The following is a 9,579-nucleotide window of genomic DNA, read 5'->3' as shown; positions in this document are numbered from 1 at the left end:
CAGTGAAGCCTCCTTCTTGGGCTGGCAGAGGAGACGGAGCGTGCCCGAATACGAGGTGGGTTTAAGAGCATCGCTTGTCACGGAGGGGCCAGTCCGACGGGTGACAGCTGGTGATGAGCCTTTGGAGAGTCTCGGACCCCTCGATTGGCAGGCCTGGGTGAGGCCAAGGGCACGGGCTCTGAAGTCACACAGACCTCATGTGAGCCCAAGCTCCGACCCTGCCAGCTGTGGGATCCTGGTCATAACGCATCTCTCGGATGGGAGGCAATGGTTTTTGTTTGTTTTTAGAATAACATGAAATTGTTGGTGTGCCCTCCCCCCGTAGACGGTTCTGATCCTGGCACGTGTGTTTCTGTTCGTTTTCTGTGCCTTCTGTCGAGGCTGCGTGGCTTCTGCTTTGGGTTTGCCTACTGTCTTAGTTGGGGTCTTCCAGAAGCAGAGCCCGAGCCAGGCTTTGTGAGCAAGGGGTCTGTTTGGGAGGTGACCCTGGGATACACAGGTAGGGGGGTGGGAAGGTGCAGATCAGGGGTCCCCGAGGCCACTCTCAGGTTCAATAATCCACTAGAGGGACTCAGAGAACTCAGGAAAGCCATTATAGTTGTGATTATGGTGTATTACAGCAAAAAGGATGCAGATTAAAATCAGCAAGGAAGAGAGACACAAATGGTAGGGTCCAGGAGAGACCAGGCGCATGCGTCCGGGAAAGTCACGCAGACGGCACTTCATTCTCCCAGCAACGACGAGGACACATGCATGGGGTGTTGCCAACCAGGGACGCTCACCGAGCCTGTGTCCAGAGTTTTCACTGGGGGTCAGTCACGTATACATGGCTGACCGTCCATGTCTCCAGGCCCTCCGGAGGTCGGGCTGATACCCTGTGACGCAGGTCCCCACCATGGAGCACACTGTTAGACTGTCCCTGTGGCCCAAGGCCCCAGGTCAACAAAGACACTTGTATCTGGCAGGACGTCCCAAGGGCCTAGTGGGCACCTCCCAGGAGCTGAGGGCAGAGACCAGACCTCTCTGGGCCTGGTACATTCTTTCCTGCACAAGAAGCGAGGCAGGGAAGGGAAAGCCATGCAGGTGCTTCTGGAACCCGGCCTCCTGGGGCACCTCGGTGGGTCTCTGGCCTCTGCAGAGGCAGCGTGGAGCTCCCCTCAGCATCCCCCCCCCGCCAGAGGGGTGAGGCAGGGGGCTTCGTCCTCCACCGGCATCCACCGCTGGCTGAGGGCTGCTCCGGACCCGCCCAGCACTTCCCACCTGTCCCCTCACGGACAGCAGGACTTGCAGAGGGGACGCAGGAACACCCTGGAACACAGAGTGCCCCGGGCGGGTATGGTGGGCCCCACAGTCAGGGCCGACTCCGTGGGTGAGCAACCTGCGCCTTCCAAGAGGGCCCACCCTCAAAAGGGCCCCTCACCTGGTTTAACACTCTCCTGTCACCTCCTTGAAATTCTTCATCGTTGTTGGACAAAGGCCCCATGAGCGATACAGCCAGTCATCTTCCAGCCCCCATGGGCCTCTGTGCGCCAAGATGCAGCTCGGGTCGTCTGTGCATCTTATAACGCCCCACCCCTCCACGGGAGCAATGTCAAGGGCACGTTGTGGGATGGAGATATCGTGGGATGAAGAGCCTGTGGGATGGAGATGTTGTGGCCGTTTTTGGAACTCTGGCCTGCCACCTGGTCATGCAGTTCGGTGCCCCCAGAATGCCTTTGCTCGCATTGCCAGCCCTGACCCCTGGGCAAGGCCAGGGCCGCTGCAGCCAGGTGCTTCTCCAGGCCAGGCCCTGCCAACTGGAAGTCTTCCGCCCCCGACTCCCACAGCATCATGTGCCCCACACGTCTCCTGCGGGCGGGAGACGCGTCTGTTGTTTCATAATCACAGATGTGCAAGTCATCAGAGGATGGGGTACCCCTGTGCGTTGGGGCTCAGGCCTTAAGGCTGATGTACCCACACTCAACCCTCCAGCGTCCCCACACACGACCCTCGGAAAATAAAGCCCCTAAGGCGAGACTCGGGCTCACGCTCCAGTATGTTCCAGACCTTGCACGTAGCAGGTGCCCAGGTTTTTATTTATTTAGCGTGTATGTTGCTGCTGTGTGCAGGGCACTCATTGTTCTAAGCACAGTACATCTATTTTAACTCATGTGATGCTCATGGAAACTGTGAGATGCTGTATTAGTCAGTTTTCTTTTTGCCATGTAACAAACAGCCCCTTGGTATAGGCTGAACGTGGGTCCCCACAAATCCTCACACTGAAGCCTAACCCCCAGGCCATGGCATTTGGAGGTGGGGCCTTTGGGAGGTGATTAAGTCGTGAGGGTGGAGCCCACGTGAATGGCATTAGTGCCCTGATAAAGGAGAGCCGCAAGAGCTCCTTCCATGTGAGGACAGGGCCAACTGTGCGCCAGGAGGCAGCCCTCACCTGACGCCAAATCTGCTGGCGCCTTGATCTTGGACTTCTCCTCCTGCGGAACTGAGCCGTAAATTTCTGTTGTTTGTAAGCCCCCCAGGCTGTAGGGTCCTGTTACAGCAGCCTGAACCCTCAAACCCAGGGACTGAGAACTGATTGCCCACTCACTCGTCTCTGGGTTGGAGCTGAGTGGCTCTGAGGGGCTGGGCTTCGTCGGGCTGCAGTGGGGTTCAAATCTGCTCATGTGTCTCCTCGTTTTGTGGCCAGCAGCTACCAGAGGATGCTCGCCAGGAGGAAGGCAGGGCACAGAGCACGAGCCAGGCCATGCAAGGGCTTTCCCAGCTTCCGCTCAGGACCCCCTGCCCCAGTCCTGTTCCCACGGGAACCCAGAGGTTCTGGGTCTCAGGGCCTGAAGTCCCACTGAGCCCACGGTTTGAGGGGGACCCCACGTCTCCCTGGGCATGGCTCAGAGGCCTCCAGCCCACTCAGCAGCCTGCCGGGGCTAATCATCGCCTCATCCTGGGCATTTAGTGCCCATGGCAACAGGAAGAGGGCTGCAAGCTGGAGACCAGGCGGGAAGGGCGCTGGAGGCTGCACAGCCCCAGGACGCTGGATTTGCCTGTCTTATCCTTGCTTTCCTGGAGGAAGATCCTGGGGCCCCTGGTGTCCACACCAGTCCTGGGCTTTGAAACCCACTCAGCTGGGAGGCTCATCCCTGGTGAAGCCAGCAGTTAGGAGGGTGTTACCCCAGAATGTTGTCTGCCGAGTAAGAGGAGAGAGACCCTTCCTGGTGACATCTGCACCCCAGCAGGAGTGAACCCTGTGACAGTGCTCGGTGCCCAGCACCTGTCTTTGAAACTATGCCTTCAAGTAAGCTCTGTCTCCCCACAAAGGAGGGGCGAGGTGGAGGGGGCCTGCTCAGTGCAAGCTCTCACCCAGGGAGGGCATGGGGGGCGGGGCAGGGCACACCACTGCAGCCCCAGCGTCCCTCTTAGGAGCTGTGAGAAGGAATAGGGGGAGTGGGTGTGAGCAAGGACTTTGGCATCAGGCAAATCTGCATTGTGCTGTGTGACCATGGAAAGTCACTCAACCTCTCTGAACTTTTTCTTCTCCTGTAAAGTGAGGATAATCACAGGCTCTACCGCATGGGGAGCATATGAGGATTAAGTAAAATTATGTAAAACCCCCACATGGTGTCTGGCACAGAGTAAACAGTGAATAAATAGTAGTCTTCATGATCAGGTGGGTCACCAACCTCTCTGGGCCTCAGTTTGCTCATCTGGGGAACGGGGACCATGCCATGGGGCCCTGAGGATGATGGGAAATGGAGGGTATGACTGTGGGACGGGTGGGAAGAGTGAGGGCTCTGGAGCAGACCTGGCATCACATCTGCCGTGGTGCCCCCTGTACCTGACGTGACTCCCACTGCATCACCCGTGCCTCCCTTTCAAGGGCTTTCTCGGTGCAGGAGCAGGTAGGGTGGGGCTCTCTAGGCCACCTGGAAGACCTGGGGAGTTGACACTTCCAGGAGCACCCCTCACCCCCGTGCACGGGAGAAAGCAGAGAACTAGCCCCCTCTCCTTGCCCCTTGCGGTGGAGGTGAGGTGGCTCTGAGGAAACTTCTGGTCTCCCCAGTGCTTCTCAGACTTGAGCGTGCTCTCCGTAGAGATCTGGTTCAAACGCAGACTTGGTTTTAGGAGCTCTGCGATTGTGCATTTCTAACCAGCTCCCAGGGCACCGGTGCTGCTGGGCCACAGACCACGTTTGGAGTCACGAGGGTTCCTCGCTGCCCAGAGATTCTCAGGGGTCTGAGGCCCGGCCGCCAGCGTAGGAAACCTGCTCCTTAACCTGAACTGGTCCTCCTGGAGCTCTCCGCTCCCTTCCAGGTGCTCTCTGGGATTGCCTTCCCAACAAACCACTTCCCCTTGAGGCCTTTCTCGGGGCCTGCTTCCCAGCCGCAGTCAGCATCCGTCCCTGTGCGCCATCTATATCAGCTGGGTGACCTTGAGCAAGTTCCACTGCTTCTCTGAGCCTTGGTTTCCCCCCTCTTCAAATGGGGAGAATAAACTAGGTTGTTGGGAAGATTAAATGAATGGACACACGTATAGAACCTAGAATAATGCTTTAGGGTTCAAAATGTCCTCTAGAATGTTGGCGATAATGCTGAGGTTGGCAAAGCCGCGATTGGGAAGACCCACCAGGCCCGTCTGTGCGGTCGCAGCCTTGTGGGGTCGTTGCATTCTGCACGGACTTGACCCTTCATTAGAGGTCGGGGGTGCTAGAGCGGTGGGATGGGTGCCTCTTTGGGGCTGGTCTAGAATGACACCTTATTTTGAACCCAAAACATGGCTCCCTGATTCTTATTTCTTGAGTCTGTTCTTCCTTAAATACATCCTGGGGGAATGGATGCTAATGTCTGCCGTTTATTTTTCATTTATTTTTAATGCCAAAGCTGCGCATCCTGATTAAAACCAACAATAAAAAAGCTTTGTAAATGGCTCCCCCCCAAAGTGTGTGTGTGTGGGAGGGTGGGGCAGGGGTCCCAGTCAGAGGCCACCGAAGAGGAAATGGACGGACGGACTAACAGCTCTGGCCGCCGACAAAGCCCGTTAACCCTAACCCTGCTGTGTCCCGGAGAAGTTCCCAGGCTCCAGGAGGTGAGGGGACGTTCTGGTCCACGACTTGGGATTCATGCTGTATGCCTCCAGGAGGGGAGGCTGGGAGGGGAGAAAAGTGTGAAAACAGATGGAAATGTAATTTTTAATGACAGCAGCAGATGGCAAAAAGACACAAGAGTGTATTCGCACCATGTCGGAGCCATTTGCGAGCGCCCAGCTCAGCCGTGATATGCGCCGTGCGGCTGGCGTGTCGGCTCCCCCGCCAAACCCCGCAGGCCGGCGAGCTGCAGGGGGGAACACGCAGGCCCCCCGGGGAGGGGCCGGGCGCGCTGCCAGGCTGTGGGGAGCCACAGGTAGACGGGAAATACCTGTGGCCACCTGGGGGGTCCGGAAGCGTCTCCGTGCCTGGCTTTTCCGCACACAGGCAGGCAGTGAGGCGCTCTAGTTTCACACAGCCCCTCCTCCTGGTCTCCATGGCAGCTCCCCAAGGCCAGGCCATTGTCACCCCTCACCTGGACTTCTCAAAGTCCAGGTGAGTCTCCTGCTGCCAGACCGCGTCCCACCCTGACTCCATCCACCAGAGCTGTGTTTCTACAGTGCAGAGCTATTCCTGTCACTCCTCGCCCCGCATCCCTCACGTGGCCTCCCGATGCACTCAGGATCACATCCCTGTTCTTGGAGGCCGCTTACCAAGCCAGCCCTGGAGGTGTGGCTGCTGCTTGTCTTTCTTACTCCTCTCCTCACCACACTTCGCAGGGAGAGGAATCCCTGTGGGGCGGTGGTGAGAGAGAAACACCACCACGGCTGGGAGCAGGCGCCCCCGTCCACAGAGCGTGGCCCGGTCAGCCGCAGCTGACAACTCCTCCAGCTCTAGGTGACATTCAGAATAGGTGACAGCTGGGGTGGGGTGGCCCCAACCAATGGGAGCTGCCCCTGGCCAGAAACAGCAGCTGAGGTCAGCCCCGCAGGAGGTCATGTCAGCCCCCCACCTTAGAGACAGGTGGGGGCAGCAGTCACAGTAGGGGCTGTGGCTCTCGGGCTCCTGGAGCACAGCAGGGGCCCATTAGGGACGCAATCACGTCTTGCTGTCAGGGCCCTGCGCTCCTCCACCCCTCCGTCTTGTTTCAGCTGAGGCAAGGGGAGGGAGGGTTACCAGAGGAGGTATTTCCATTCTGCGTTTCTCTCTCGCTGCCATGACTGTAATTCTACTCCTTCCTTAGCTGGGTGATACCACCAGCTGTTGGTCACCGCATCACCGGAGCCACCCCCGAGACGGCAGGTTTCTGGGTTCGGTTTATGGGAGCAGGGGCTCTTGCCCTCGGCTGAGGCCTGGGCCTGCCCCACAGCGTCTCATCCCTTCCGTCCAGGTGTGGCCCGGGACTCGGGCAGGTGATTCTCACACACAGGCAGGGCTGAGTCCGGGGGGGCTTCTCGCCCACCTCCTCAGGTCCTCACTGTCATTCATCGTTTCCTAGGCCGCTGGTCTCCTCACTCTAAGAGAATTGCTCCCACGTGCAGAGATTCAGACTTCGAGGTAGGCTAATCAAGGATGGAATGAACACGCTTGCGCAGGTGGACCACAGGTCCTTCCCAGACACGCTCAACCCAAGGGTCCTGTGGGGACGCACTGACGGGCCGCCAGCCCAGTGTCACTCACAGGAACGAATGCCCCTGCAGAGGACCCCAGACTCCATCCAGTTGCTCATACTACGAGTTCTCCATTTCCACATGGGGCGGGGGCCACCCTACAGGACGGGGCGGCTCCAGGAGATTTCCATCATTGCAGGAAGATCTCTGCTTTCAAAGCAGAAGTCCCATGGCTGACTCATTTTCGGAGCACTGCTCTGCGGCTTAAACTCTAGTGTGACCAGGTGTTGTGGTACAGACCACCCTGAAGGGGGCTGTGGGTTCACGCTTCTGGAGTGTTCTAGCTTCCCTGGGGGAATCTGGCAGAGGCTTTTTCTTAAACTCTTTTTTTGCTAAGAATAGCTTTAGCCTTACAGAAAAGTTGCAAAGATAGTACAGAGAGTTCCCATAAACCCCACACCCGGTTTCCCCTGTCGTTAATCTTATGTTACTCTGGTCCATTTGTCACAATGAATGAACCAACTTTGATACATTCTTACCAACCAAAGTCCATTCTTTATTCAGGTTTCCTCAGTTTTCCCCTAACGTCCTTTTCCTGTTCCAGGATCCCATCCCCATTTATTCCACGTCTCCTTAAGCTCCTCTGGGCGGTGACGGTTTTGGGAGGTGGCTTTTGATGACCCTGGCAGTTTTGAGGAGTGCTGGGCAGTTCCGTAGAATGTCCCTCTGTTAGGGTTTGTCTGACATTTTTCTCACAATGAGCCTGGACTTGTGGGGTGTGGGGAGGAAGACCCCAGAGTGAAAGCACCTTCTCATCCATTTCTCCTCCATCGTATCAAGGGTGCATGCCATCACCCTGGCCTGTCACTGCTGATGCTGACGTCGCTCTCCTGGCTGAGGAGGTCAGGTGTCTCCATGGTCCTGTAACTCTGTGTGTCCTGTTTCCATCCTCTCCTCTGTGGAAGGAAGTGGCATGGGGCCTACACTTCAAGAGTGGGGAGCATCTCTCTGTCCACAACACGTGGAATTCTTCTGCATGGAGATTTGTCCCTCCCCACCCCCACCCATGTATTTGATCGCCAGCCCTTCATTCCTGACCATGGAGCTCATTATCTGGCTTTGCCATCTCCTTCCCCCACTTCGAGAGCCCAGCGTGAGGCTGGGCCTTCAGAAGTCCTCTCCGGATCCCGGGAGTGGCTCAGAGCTGGACTGGATTGGGGCAAATCGCTTCCCTTCCCACTTTTCCCAGTTAATACAACTTCCGGAGGAGTGTGTTGAGTGTGCGGTTTCCATGAGTCACAAAGTCGGAGCCTGGAGCTTAGGCGGGGGCATTTTCAATAACAGCTTTATTGAGGAATGATACACATATTATAAAGTTTACCCTTTGAAAGAGTATAATTCAGTGGTTTCTTAGTATATTTACAGAGTTGTGCAACCAGCACCACTATCTAATTCTAGAACATTTTCATCACCCCACACGCAACCCCGCACCCATTAACAGGCCCTCCCCGCTCCCTGCTCCCCCAGCTCTTGGCAAGCACTACACTAGCATGTGTCTCCATGGATGGTTTATCTATTCCAGACGGTTCATGTAAACGCAATCAGATATGGTTTTTGTGTCTGGTTCCTCTCACATAGCATAAGGTTTTCAAGGTTCAGCCACGCTGTAGCATGAATCGGCTGCATTCTTGTTCATGGCCGAATAATATTCCACGGCACGTACAGACCACATTTTGTTTATCCATTCCTCCAGTGATGGACATGTGGGTCACTTCCACCTTTGGCTCTTGTGAATAGTACTGCCGGAAGGCAAAGACATTTAACAAGCCCCCAAGGGACCCAGGTGGACCCTCGAGTCTGAGACTCCAAGATGCCCCCATTTTGCAGTGTGTAAAGCTGCACACTTGTTCTCCCAACAGCCCAGTGAGGTAGGCAGCAGCACTGTCCCCATGTTACAGACAAGGACACCGAGACTCAGGTGATGCGGACACCGGGCTCTACTACTCATCCCGCCATGGTCTCTCTGAACCCTGGCTCTCCCACTGGCTCTTTTCCTCTGCTCTTTGACAGGCTGAGAAAATCCAGGAGGGAAGCCTCGCCAACTTTGGAACACAAATATTTTCCAGTCAAGAAAACAATCCCCCATCCATCAAAACCCAGACAAGTTGGCACACGCTCTCTGCAGATGCCCGAGGGAGCTTCTATTTCAGGAGGGGCCAGGTGGCCTGAAGCTTCCCCTCCTCCCCAGACACCCTGGGGCTCCTTCTCTTCCTACCTCACTTTTGCAGATAAGGAGACTGAGGTTCAGAGTGGTCACTTGCCATTGGTCACACAGCATCCAGAGGAACTTTTCATGTATTTTCTTTGAAAGTATTTGTCATAATAAATGACCCACAATGAAGGTAATCTCCAAGCCTGTAAATGACAATTTCCAATGCAGATAAATAACAGACACAGCTTTCCAGGACATGTGAGTGGGCAGAATTTAATTATGGCCTTATTTCATCTTCCCAACAACCCTACACGGGCAGGTTTCGGTGTGTGTAGGGGGGCATTGGAGAGGAAAGCATGGAATCATCTCGGGTAGGGCAGCTCTCCGGCATGGGTACAGAACCCTGGAATCCTCCTGTCCCTTATGCTTTTTCTCAGGGCCTAACGATCAGGGTTTTGAATTCAAGTCCAGCTCACTGCCTGTCCCCACAGATCCTACACTCGCTGCCTCACATCCCAGGGAGCTGTCCTGGCCTTACCACCCCACCGAAATGACCCTGGGCCTGGGGAAAACTCAGCTTTCTGTCCCCACCCCAGACCCCTGAACCACAGCTCTCCAGGAGCGCGCGTGTTGACGCCCAGGATCTTCTAGGGGACTCTGACAGCGGCGAGTCGGAGAACCACTGCTGTTCCGTGTCACACAAGCCGTCCGCACAGAGGGCTCCCGTTCCCCGAGCAGACGAGAAC

Source organism: Equus quagga, chromosome 13 (genome assembly GCF_021613505.1).
Source record: "Equus quagga isolate Etosha38 chromosome 13, UCLA_HA_Equagga_1.0, whole genome shotgun sequence".
Taxonomy (NCBI): Eukaryota; Metazoa; Chordata; class Mammalia; order Perissodactyla; family Equidae; genus Equus; species Equus quagga.
The sequence above is the reverse complement of the archived record's forward strand: the minus strand, read 5'-3'. Positions refer to the sequence as shown.